The sequence below is a fragment of the Hevea brasiliensis genome, chromosome 8, assembly GCF_030052815.1.
Source record: "Hevea brasiliensis isolate MT/VB/25A 57/8 chromosome 8, ASM3005281v1, whole genome shotgun sequence".
NCBI classification, from domain to species: domain Eukaryota; kingdom Viridiplantae; phylum Streptophyta; class Magnoliopsida; order Malpighiales; family Euphorbiaceae; genus Hevea; species Hevea brasiliensis.
Window position 1 is genome coordinate 7,769,667 of NC_079500.1, and position 13,781 is coordinate 7,783,447.

The 13,781-nt window shown below is 28.5% G+C and overlaps 1 pseudogene; it reads right to left on the reverse strand.

Moving 5' to 3' along the window:
• Nucleotides 1-7,438: 7,438 nt before the first annotated feature.
• Nucleotides 7,439-12,184, reverse strand: LOC131182001 (E3 ubiquitin-protein ligase UPL5-like; annotated as a pseudogene).
• Nucleotides 12,185-13,781: the final 1,597 nt, after the last annotated feature.

Consider the following 13,781-nt stretch of genomic DNA (forward strand, 5'->3'; position numbering starts at 1 on the left):
CTCCGGGCCATTGTCACATTGTGGTATACATATCCTATGGCAGATTCTAGATGCACTGCCTGGTTCCTTGATATGGCTCACAAGTTAGTCATATTTATTTAGATTAATATTCATTTTAATTTATAAATTAAAAAATTATTTAAAATAAATTAAAAGTAAAATAAAATTATATATTTATTTTTAAAAAATTTATTAATCAAGTAAAATATTATATTATTTTAATAATTTAAAAAAAATATTAATACTATTTTTATTTTAATAATCATAAAACTCAATGATATTTCTATTTTAGTTATATTTTGACAAATTAAATTTTTTAATTTTTTTTATTAAATACTTAAATTATTTAAAAATTAATTTAAAATAAATTTATTAAATAATTATTTATTTATTTTTAAATTAAACTTATAAGTTGAAAGTAAATAATCAAGTCAAAAATTTTTTTTTTCCTATTAAGTGAATATTTGGCTTGGTTTATAAATCAGTTAAACCTATTTAAGTAAAAAATCATATATATATATATATATATATATATATATATATTAGTATTTAGTTTGACTTATAAATTAAAAAAAATCTACTTAAAATAAGTCAAAAATTATAAGTAAAGTTATTTATGACTTAACTATTTATTTTAAAACTATTTTTAATCAAATGAAAGACTATATTATCTTAATAATTTTTAAAAACATCTATATTATCCTATTTTAATCGCTATAACACTTGATTATATATTTTTTTTGATAATTTTAACTAATTAAATTACTTGTAGTCATTTTCTAACTAAATACCTAAATTATTTAAAAGTTATTTTTAAATAATTTTACTAAATAATTAACTACTTATTTTAATTTGACTTAAAATTAAAAACAAAAATATTTTAAGTGAAGAATTAAAAGTAAGTAGCATAACTAAAATAGTCTTTAAATGCTAACACACCAAGCATCTACATAATTTTCATGCTTTTATTTATGCGAGTACATTTGAAGCATGTAACATTACATGTGCATCAAATAATTTATGATATATAATTATTTTATTTATATATAATAATTAAATATACGATTCAATTATTTAAATAAAAATATTAAAATAATTAATATTAACATTTAATTAATGCATGTAATATAATATATAAGAATTTAAATTTTTTTCATATCTATATTTTACTATTATCAATTTTTTTTCATAAGATAAATTTTCTTGAAATATGCTAATTTCATTATACTTGAAAACTATATTTTGTGTGAGTAATAACTCCAAATTTTCATATATATTAATGTAGTTAGTGCCAAATGATTTAATTATATGTACCATTAGTAATGATATTGGTTCCTAAAATATAAAAACTATGATAAAAAATATAATTCAGAGTGAATGTCAAATAAAGACAATCAATTTTAGTTTAATTTTAAATTTTAATAATATTATGGACATGCTTAGTTGAACTTTGTAAGTGATCATAAGCCATAAAGATGTGTGGCTTTAATTTCGATTTCGTAGTTAATAATGGAGCCCAAATCATATTTTAGTTTGATTCTTTAATATTTTAATTTTAATTTATTCTTTTTTTTAGACATAAATTCTTGTTCAATTTGATTAGATTTCAATTCAGATTTCAATTATAGAAATAATTTTATGCAATTATTATTATGATATTTATACATTATTATTTAAGTTTTAAATTCTAAAGTTAGTTGTTAATATATAACATATCATATAATATATTTTTTTAATTATCTTAAATTATATAAATTTTAACTATTGTGGGTATATATATATATATATATATATATATATATATATATATATAAATTTAAGCAATTAATTGTAAACACATTTAGAAAGGAAATGTTATACTAAAATTCTACATGTTAATATATCATATTTAAAATAAAAACATATTGAGACTTTATAAATTAAAATTAATTATATAAGAAATTACTGTAAAAAAATAATGTATAATTTTTAACAACCTCAATTAATTAAATTAAAAAGCTAAATAGAAAAATTAAAATAAACATATACGAATGTTATTTATTACATATATCCAGTTGAATTTTATTTTATTTTTTAATTTATTTTCATAAATAAATGAGAAAATAATGGCACTAAATGTAGGATTTTTACTTTCCCATAAGTAAATTATAACTAAAATTAAATTTAAATATTTATAATTTTAAACCTTTTGTAAATATATAAATTTAATAATGTATGTTTATTAGTCAAATTGTATATTTACTTAGTATTTATAATATTTATTGTTATTATATTCATAATTTTTTAAATTTTAATATTTTTTGATTTTGCATAAACTTCTACTTTTAGTAGTCTACCTTAGGTTTTATTATAATTTAAATAGATAAATAATTAAATAATAGTAATTTTATAATTATATTAGAGATATTTTTATTTATTAAAAATTTACCTTTTATATATAAGTTATTTTCTGGTAAACAAACGAAACTTAAATAAAATAATTGAAAAAAAAATTAAATTTAATTCAAACTTTCTAAGTTATTTTGATTTTGATTGCAATTAAAAAAATAACTGAAATTCAATTTAATTGAAATTCAATTTAATTTAATTTTTTTTTAATCTGAAATAAATCAAATCTTATTCATTCATCTACAAAATTCAAAGTCGTGAACAACAGCAGCAATCATTGAAATCCGAGAAGCAAGCAAATTGCATAAAAAAAAATAAATCCTAAAAATAATTCCTTAATATTTTTGTAAAAAATTTCAGATCATAATATATGAAAATAGAGGATAAAAATAGGACAAATCGAAACGAATTAAAGATCTAATAAAATATAATTATAATTTAATAGATTCAATATATTTATAATTTTAAATTATTAAAAAAAGTTAAAGGGAATAAGAAATATAAATATATATATATATATATATAATATTAATTATTTATATTAAAATTTTATAATGTATATAAAAGATATTAAAAAATTATATATATAATTGATTTTAATTTTGATTCTTTGAATAGAAGGGTGTTTGTAGAAGGCATGGGTTGGGTTCAAATCTTTCAGACCAAAATCGAGCTTGAGCCCAGAACTTTGGTCTTTAATATATATTTTTCTTAACAAGCATGTCAAATCGTGCTCATGTCCACCTTAATTTAACTGCATTTTACGTTTATATTATGATTAGAATTTTGCACTCGCATGGGCGTAATTATTATTAATATATTATTTAATTAAATAAAAATATAATTATATAATTCTTTTGAATATATTTATATTTAACTTATTTAAAATATTTTAAGAACAACTTAATAAATTTGCAAATAGATATAAAAAATAAATGTAAATTAAAAATAAATAATAAGATTATATATAATTAAATTCTGATCAAGATTACCGTAGTGATATTTGTTTATATTGTTTTTCATATTCTTTTAATGTCTTAATTACTAAAATATCATTTGACAAGTTTGAGAAAAAAAATCTTGATTAGACATTATATTCTCTATTGCATTAGACGAAAGACTAATTTAATTTTTAATTTGTAATTTTAATTTATATAATTTATAAATATGATTTTTAATTTTTTAATATTAATTAAATTATAACCATTGCTATAATTTTTTTATTAAAAAAAAATTAAATACACGATTATGTGGACAATAAAAAGGTGGCTTTTGTTTATATAATTTATAACTATGAATCTTAGTTTTCCTAACATTAATTATTTATAACTATTATAGTTTTATTATTATTATTATTATTATTATTATTATTATTATTATTATTATTATTAGTTTTCCTGTTATTAATTAAATTATAACTATTATCATAAGTTTTTTTATTATTAAATGTCTTATACATAGATTTATTGTAACACCCTTACTGTAACAATTCCGTACATTCTACTGTTCAGGTGACCGGTGTCAGTCTGGACAGTTAGAACAACTGAAAAAATATTTAGACTAAAGTGAGGAGCCATAATTAACTCAAATATTAACAAAACAAAATGTTAGAAAAATTTTAGAAATAAAATACAACCAAGTTAAATGAGCTAGGTCCCAAAGAATGAGTAATCCAGGTGGGAAGTTTCGGTCTTCGCAGCTAGAAGCTCTAAACCTAAGGGGAACTCTGTGAAATAATTTCTGGGATGCCAGAGAAGAGTTACGACACCCTAAGTAGCATTAGAATGCCAAGAAAATGTTAGGAGAATTTTTAAGATCGGTATAGACAGTTTTGGCTTCTTAAGCCAAACGGAGGACATTTTGGTCATTTTCGTCTTTAAAGATGATTTTTGATAAACTTATCCAATTAAGTAAATAAAATATAATACATAAAATATGAATAAATATTGCTTAAAAATTAAATTAAAAATGAGTGAAGAAAAGGAGATTGAAAATGGAAAAAAAATTTGAAATGGAAAATGGAGTTATGACATCACCTAGATGATGTCATAAATGTGAAATAAAAATTGTCCACCAATTGGACTTCAACAAATACACTTAAGAAGACTTAAAGAGGGATAAGAAAAGGAAAAAAAAAAGTCATCTTCCACCTTGGGCAACCGAACCATATAGAGAGAGAGAGAGAGAGAGAGAGAGAGGAAAGAAAACCTCCATGGAAGCTTTGATCAAGCTTGAGTTCACCCACTAAATTACCCCAAAACCCTAGCTTCCCTTCACAAAAATTTATCCTTACACCTAAAACAAGTCTTGGGCAGCAAAAAGAAAGAGAAAAAGAGGAGTTCTCAAGCTTTTGGAATTAGCTAAATCAAGGTTAGTGCCAATTAATCTTAATTACTTTGTATATACATCATGGAGAACATGAATTGAGTGTGAAATTAAGCTAATTTAAATAAATTTTGCATGGTTGAATGTCACCAAATTTCGGCAGCCTTAGGGTACATTAGGGTTTTTTTTTTTTTTTTTAATTTGAATGAATTATAGTTGTACATGGCTGCCATTGAACATGAACATGATGCCTTAACTCATAGATTGCATGTATATGAAGTTAGGGTTTGAGGGAAAACTTGGGATTTTGTTCATGTGTTGGTGAATGGAAGTTCTAATGGTCAATTAGTAACCATTTGGCTGAGTATAATGAGGAATTGAAGAGAATGGTAGCTTGGGATTTGAGGTTGGGTGTACTGCCTTGAGTGCCCTGCAGGTCTGGATGTGAGTCCAGTATGTTTGGGTAGCTATAACCTTAGTTGTGTAGGTTAAATTAGTGCAAGGTTAACTAGACATGAAATTATACACATAATGGCACAACTTTGATGAAGGAACTCTGTTTAGAAACTAAACTTAGGATGCTCTAAAAATTGACCAAATCCGGGTAGCACTAATTCTGCCTGGGCAAAATGACCAAATGAACAGTATTCATTCATTTGGTCATAACTCAATGTAGAAAGGTTCAATTGACCTAAAATTTATATCAATGGAAAGCTGAGGCAATTTAGAACAACTTTTATGTAGAACACAAACTCAAATTCTGGACTTAACTAAATGAAATTGCTAGCCAAAATTGGACTACCAAATCTGACAGAACCAAAAATTGCCCAGAAATTCTGGGTAAAGGCAATCCAACCAGTTATGGTGCAATAGCCATAACTTAAGTTAGAAAACTCCAAATGGGGTGATTCAAAAAGTAAAATGTAACTAAACACAATAAAGAACAACTTTGATTAAGAATACATCGACAAATACTCATCAGTAGAATGGCCTAATGGAACAGTGAACTCTAATACCCAAAAACTGAAATTTTGATTTATTCTCCATTGGTTAGAAGTATGGACTGGCAACTAATGCCAACACTTTTGAGAACCAAAATATGATAAATTTATGTGATTAGGACTCATGTAGCTATTATGCATCGGAAAGTCAATAATTTGACCTAAATAGTAAAATGAATAGTAACCTTACATGTAAAACATGAAAATTTAATCAATAACTTTGTACTGTACTCTAGTACACCGAGTAAGATTGGTTTGGATAGGTTGGCATGCCAATAGGGTTCAGTTAGCAGTACTGCATATAACATTATACCATTTTGTGATTTTATGGCTTTTAGCCATTCTGATATCAGTGTGATACTTGGTCTTGTGCCCAATGTTTATTACAGCTTATTAGCTGTTTTGTTGTACACCGGGAGACGCATTATGACCTATGGTGTGACAGCCCGAGGTACTTGGTACCCAGTGCCAGTTTACCCATTTATCCAGTCCAGTATAGGTTACTTGGGCAATCAAAAATGGAAGTTGATAAATTTAATGAAATAATGGATATAACAAGTATCAAATAAATAATACTACAAATAATTACCAATAATTTGTTTGTATGAGAAATTAACCCATACACTGCATATTTATTTTCTTTTAGTTCTTTTTATTTTATTATTGGCACTACTAAGCATCATTGTTTAGCGCGTTGCTTTTTGCCATGCGTAGGTTCTGGAGAGACTGACAGAGAGCCCAGTAGACCACAGACTGGGTGAGGCCGTCCACAGTTCTACATAGTGTCCGTGTCACCTCACAGACTTCAGTGCATTGGTAGGACACTAGGTCCCATTTTGGTATTTTGTATTGTTTGTATTTTGTAATTAAACCTTTATTTTATCATGTATAGTTAAAACTCATGTAATATATTTTGGTACTAATACAAATATTTGTAATTTGTGTTTATAAATGAAAATTTAGTATTTATTTTTGATTTGTACATAATTAACATGTGAAATGAATGAATGTCAAATAGAAGAAGTTTTGAGAAATATTAAGATTATATTGAAATAATGAAGTTTGAGAATGATGGGAAATATATTAGAAGTGTTTTTCACAGGTTCCGAAAAACTGTTTTATCCATTTTTAGCCGGTACTCTGCCAGATTTTCTATAAAATTTTCGGAACCTCAAATGAATTTATAATTTCAATGAATGACTTAAATGAGTCAAATTTCATAAATTGCATTTCATCACCATAAAGAAATACATTAAGGAAGGTTAAAAGTAATTTAGATAAAATATGGTATTCCGGTACACTGTGTGACATATCTTACTCGGCTACACTGTAGACCGGTAAGGGGTGTCACATTTATCATCTAATTATATTTTAAAATTATTAGGAGAATAAAGGTAAAATGAAAAAATATGAAAAAAAATTAATGGAGTGTCATTTATCACTTTTTGGTAAAATTTATTTTGAGACTAGCTTTATTATATTATATTATTATATATGCATAGATAGATTAGTTATACAAATTAAATAAGCAAACTTAAAAAAATAAACAAAAACATTCTTCAATAACATGATTTGTTTAGTAAATTATGCATGTTGCTCCCTTTGGATTTATGATCCAGTACAAAATATGCAAGTTTGCAAAAGTTTGATAACAAGAGCTGATTTAGAAGAGTCTGTCTCCATAGTTGAGTCTCAATTGAACAAATGAAACAGAAAAAAAGAACTGACCTAGAAATCCAGGATTTCTATATTAATAAAAGAACTTGGAAAAAAAAAAATTCCTCACAGCTGATCACGTTTCAGCTGCCACAATTTAAGCTGAAATTAATACAAATTTGTCAAGAACGAGAGTCGCTGCAGCCTGCAAGCATTCACCTATTTATTTACAAATGGATGTTCTAAAAGCTCAGCAGCAGTGGGACGATCCTTTGGATTAACTTGTAGGCATTGCTGGATAAAGTCTCGCGAATCATCTGACAGAGAATCAGGAAGAGAAGGTCGGTGGCCTTTTCCAATCCGATAAATTAATTGACCTTTTTCCAAACCCAAATCAGAGTATGGAGGTTTTCCGGTTAACATCTCCAATACAGTGCACCCAACGCTCCATATATCAGCTTGAAACCCATACCCTCCTGCTATCTTGCTATTAAAAAACTCAGGAGCCATCCAGCATGCAGTCCCTTTACAGGACTTAATGATTGCATTGAAGTTGGTTACTTTTGCTAATCCAAAATCTGCAATTTTCACACATCCATTTTCATCCACCAATACATTGGCACATTTGATGTCCCTGTAAACAACATTTCGCTCATGGAGATAATTCAAGCCTTTCAATATCTGTTTCGTGTACACAGACACATGGGAATCCTGCAGCGGAAATTCTTTATAAACCTTTTCAAGGGAGCCCTTACTTACAAGCTCGAGGAAAACATAGAGCTTCGATTCATCCTTACTTGTGCCAAAGTATTTAACTATATTTGGATGGGTGAGCTGACATAATAAATCAACCTCTTTCTCAAGTAGGTCAATAATCCCTCCATCTGGCAATAGAAGTTCCCTCACAGCAAAGAAGAATCCATCAGCCGCAAATCCTTCATAGACTGATCCAAATGACCCGCTCCCAGTCGCACACCCCTCCGCCAATTTGTAATTTTGCGACCCTGTCTTCTTACCTGCCAAGTAAAATTGCTTCTATGAGTTGGTTTTAGAAAATTCACAGCATGTATGCATTTTACTAGGAAAGTGAACTAGTAATTATGGTTCAAGGCCAATGAGCTTTAGCTTAATAGTTTTAGAGTAATCTCCACAATTGTGAAGTCTAAGTTCAATCACCGATTGAATTCAAATAAACTAAAAGGAAAAATCATGCTTCAGAAATTATGGACTTCCTATTCCGCATACCTTTTGGAACCGATGCATCAAGGTATCACTTTTATTGCAGTCATTGTTCAAAAATTTTCTCTTGTTGAGTTGTGAAGTCCCACTAATTGTGCATCCGCATAGTGACTCATTAAAGTCTTTAAGACCCCGTCCGTTAAAAGAGAACAACTGGTCGATTGATGTACCAAAAACATTATCAAATCCTTTTCTGAAAAATAATAGCTGATTAGAAATAGATTTGACAAAGCGATGTTGAATTAGACGATCAACATAAGACTCCCTGCTACGTTTGCTATTCACGTGGCTTAGTTCTGTGCTCCATTGGCGCCCCAATTCAGCTTCAGCGAATTCTAGAACTTCAGAGTCAATGAGCTCAGCATCTATGACCTTGTTGCACCAACTATATAAGTAAGGATCTACCTCTTTTACATCTTCTAGTGAAATTTTCCTTCTTCCAGCCAGTTGCAAAAGAAACAAATGGGCGAAGGCAACACCCACTTGTACTTCGTACATCAAAGCTAATGCAACCAACTTCCCAACAAATTCCAAGCAATCGAAGTGGAAGGGTTCGAGCTCAATTGCTGTGTATTTAAATAAAAAATAAATAAATACTACGTACATACGCTATTCTTGATGTCATGAACCGGGATACTAATATATATACATAGTGATCATAGCTCAAACCAACTTTTGAAATCAAATTGCTTGCAAGTTCCAGATTTAATGTTTGAATCATAATCCAAAATTATATAACAAAGCATTACAACAGATTAGTGAATTGATTATGTCAAGATTGAGAAGGTAGAAACAAACAGTAACAAATAAATGTCAGTTAAGTAATCAAAGGCAGTGCAAGCGTACCATGATTAGGATAAAACCTATTAGGATCATTTGGGCACGCTAGGGAAAAGGTTTTTGTGGATTGAATATAGCTCCACATAACTTGCATAACCAATGCTGCAGTACTCCAGGATCTGTAACTTGCTGATTTTTGAATTGCATATACAGATTCTTGCTCAGATTTTTAGACCAAACAATGAGCATCTCATATAATTTTGCATCATGTATTTTAGGAAATTGCCATGCCTGCATTTAATTAGGAAAGTGAATTAGTAATCATGCTTCAAAACGGATGAGCTCTAATTCAGTGCTATTAAATCATCTTTACGACTATAAAGTTTTAAGTTCAAGCTCCAATCCAAGTCAAATTAAAAATCATGATTCAAAACTTATGCACTTCGTATTCCAAATACCTTTGGGAACCGAGACATCAGGGGATTACTTTTATTGTCGAGCTGTAAAGTTGTAGTAATTACGTATCCGCACAGCGACTCATTAAGGTCTTCAAGCTCCAGTCCTTTAACAGACAACAACTTGCCGATTGATGTACCAAAAACACTATCAAATCCTTGTATGAAAAATGATACTTGCTCAGAGATAGATGCGACAAAACGGTGTTGAATTAGATGATCAACATAAGCCTCCCTGCTACTTTTGCTATTCACATAGCTCAGTTCTGTGCTCCATTGGCACCCCAACAAAGCTTCAGGGAATTCTAGAACTTCAGAGTCAATGAACTCACCATCTATGATCTCCTTGCACCAACTATGCAAGGAGGGATCTAGATCCCTTACATCTTCTAGTGAAATTTTCCTCCTTCCGGCCAGTTGCATAAGAAACACATGGGCAAAGGCAACACCAATTTGTATTTCAGACATTAAAGCTATCGCAACCAACTTCCCAACGAATTTAAAGCACTCGAGGTCTAAGGTTTTGGGCTCAATTGCTGCGTATGTAAAAAAATAAATAAATAAATACTACATACATTCCCAATTTATGGCTCTTTAATATATACACACACACACTTCTTGATGTTGTGAACCAAGATACTATATATACACAATGATCATAGCACATACCAACTTCTAAAATCAAATTGTTTGCAAGTTACAGAATTAATGTTTGAATCATATTCTGAAATTATATACAAAATATTGCAAGAGATTAGTAAATTTATTATGTCAAGACTTGAGAGGAAGCAACAAACATTGACTTGTTAATGTCAATCAAATAATTTAGGAAGTGAAAGCTTACCAGGATTAGGATAGAACCTCTTAGGATCATTTGGGCACGCCAGAAAAAGGGACTTTTGAGGATTGAATATAGCTCCACATAACTGGCGTAACCAATACTGTTGTACTTCACGATTTGTAATTTGCTGATTTTTGAATGCCATATACAGATTGGCGTCCAGTTTTTCAGACCAAACGAGCATCTCATATAACTCCACATCATGTATTCTTTTCACAGTCATCATCATCATGGCTAAATGCATCCTAGATTTACTATCCATCACATCCTTTCGCTCGAGTAGCCACAAGTGATCATTGGTTCTATCAGTGCTTTTAGCTATTAGTTCTAACAGTGAAAGCCTTTTGTTTCTTAATACATTCCAAAAGCGTTCTTCACTACTCTTGCAGAGTTTAGATATCACATGCAATGCCTTCAGAATGGTAAGATATTGAGAATATCCACAATATGCAGATTCCATGTACGAGAAATGTTCAAAATTAGCAAGGTACGCTTCCGTCTTTGAAAGCAAGTCAGAAAATGTACGTTCAAAACGCAGATAGTATTGTAAAGCGGAATCCACTCGCAAATGAATGGTATTACATAAAACGAGTGAAAATGCCTTAAAGTCACGAACATATTGGATGCCTGAGGATGGAGTGGCCCTGCGATCCAAATCTCTAGACAAGCTTTCTGCCAATTCTCTAAAAATGATAAGAATACTTGTTATTGGGTCTTCAAGATACTCGAAATTGATTTTATAATTACCTTTTTCAAACAACTCTGTTAGATGAGTGCGGCATAAGAGATACAGGTGGCTACCATCACCATGATACGACCCAAGATCGACGCATAATCGTGTAAGTATAGATGCACATTTATCAAGCCAACCTTTTGCTAACATCATCTTCAATAATGAATCCAAGAAAAATCTGATTACCGCATCACCAATCTCTTCGATATTTTCATAAAGCGTAACAAAAGACCTAGGGAGAGTAACTAGAAGAAACATCGTCTGCTGCCTCAAAATGGAGAAAAGGTCTCTTATTTTGTTGCTTATGCATCCATAATCAAAGGCGACCGATTTCCTCTGGCACATAGCACGTATCTGCGAAACCAAATTTAAAGCCTCAGAAGAATTCTGGCGAGTTACACCATCCTTTCGAAGCACTACCTGGAGACGAGCATAGTTTTTAATTGAGCACTCCTTAAGTGTCTGGCACCACTCTAGCCTCTTCCCAAAGCAATATATTTTCTGTAGGGTAAGCGGAATTCCGAAAACCTCTCGAATTTGGTAATGGACAGATTTTATGGTATCATTAGAATTTGCTGAAATCCACCTGGATGGACCACCGTCCATCATCACGACGACGAAGATGCTGATAGGTTTGGAATCAGCTTCTGCCATCCGCTGTGGATCAAAGGAATGGTGATACCAATTCTTTGATCGGCTTTCAGAGGAGTAGAGAGAATGGCCTTAGCTAGGAAGGAAGCTTTATGTTCTGTATACTGAATCAGTCAAAGTCAATACCCTTCAATATTTCTTTCTTTTACAACTTAAAAGTCAATCTCTATGTTTTTTTTTTTTTTTTAAATAATAAAAAGCAAGTCTACAAGCAACTTTAATTAAATTTTGATAAACATAATTAATATATTTTTATTAATTTCCTTCTGAAAATATATATTAAATTTAAGATAGTATGTAAATTTGATAGAACTATCAATATTAACGTTAATATGTAAGTTTAAAATTGATAAATTAAAAAAAAATGCATAATTCATTTTTTTCCCTTAGGTCTTATATATTTGAAAATTTGTAATTAAAAAAAAAGTAAATGTAAAACAAAATTGATCGAAGAATTATTATGTATTCTTAAAATATTTGTTTTTTTTTTATATATATAAAATCATCAGTTCAATTCTTTATAAACATGAAAAAATAAAAATTGATCTCTATAAAAATATAAAACCATATTCATTAGTTTCAAATGTGCCATGTACGTTGATGCCAAGAATATTATTTAATAAATAAGAAATAGATAGACCTTGCCAATCATCTATTCCTTATTTATTAAATAAAATTCATTATTTTCAAATGTGGTCGTCTTTTATGCTTTGGTTTGAATCGTGATGGTGAAAAGTAGAAGAAATTGCTTAAAGTTATGTGGTTAAATATAAGATATTTAATTATAAATTATTTTAAAGTAAAATAATTAATAATTATTAAAGTAAATTTTTTTTTTTTAAAATAAAATTTGACAATTCACTAATCAAAATAATAAAATGAGCATCATATAATATTCTTACAAGAGGAAAAAAATACAAATATAAATAATTAAAATATTATATTTAGATAGAATATAATACTTCTGAATAGGAAATATCTTTTTTGATTTTGGATCAACCGAAAAATCTTCTATATTGTCCCTTATGGGAACTTGTTACCTCAGTGATCCTATAGAAGATATTAAACTATAAACGTCAACGCAGTAATATGCTTCACTATGAATAGGAATGGCAACGAATAGAGTATCCATAAAAATCACCCTATCCGAATCCGAATTCAATTAATATTCTCAAAATCCGAACCCGTCCCAAACTCGATTGTTATTATTCGAAAAATACCTGAATCCGTTTAATTTTATATATTTAAGTAATAATCTTTATAAAATATTATTTGTATTAATAATTTATATTTTAAAATTTTAATAATTTCATAAAATTTTCAAATTTATTTTATATAAAATAAAATATATAAAAATTTATAAATATTACTAAAAAAACATATATTTTATATTTAATTAAATATTTATATAAACGGGTTCGGGTAATGGATACCTAACATATAAAATTCGAACCCGACCCGAACCCGTCACGAGTATTAAATTTTAAACCCGAACCCATTTTAAACCCGATTATATACTATCTAAACCTATTCTATTAGGATTCGATTGAATTGGGTACCCACAAAAATCCGACTCGTTGCCATAGCTAACTATTAAGCTCCATTAATAAAAAATTATTATCCATATTTGAATCTCTAAAAAAAAATAAAAAAATCAATAATTCACATTATATTTCAAATTGCAAAATAAAAAAAATCCTGCTAAAGAAGGA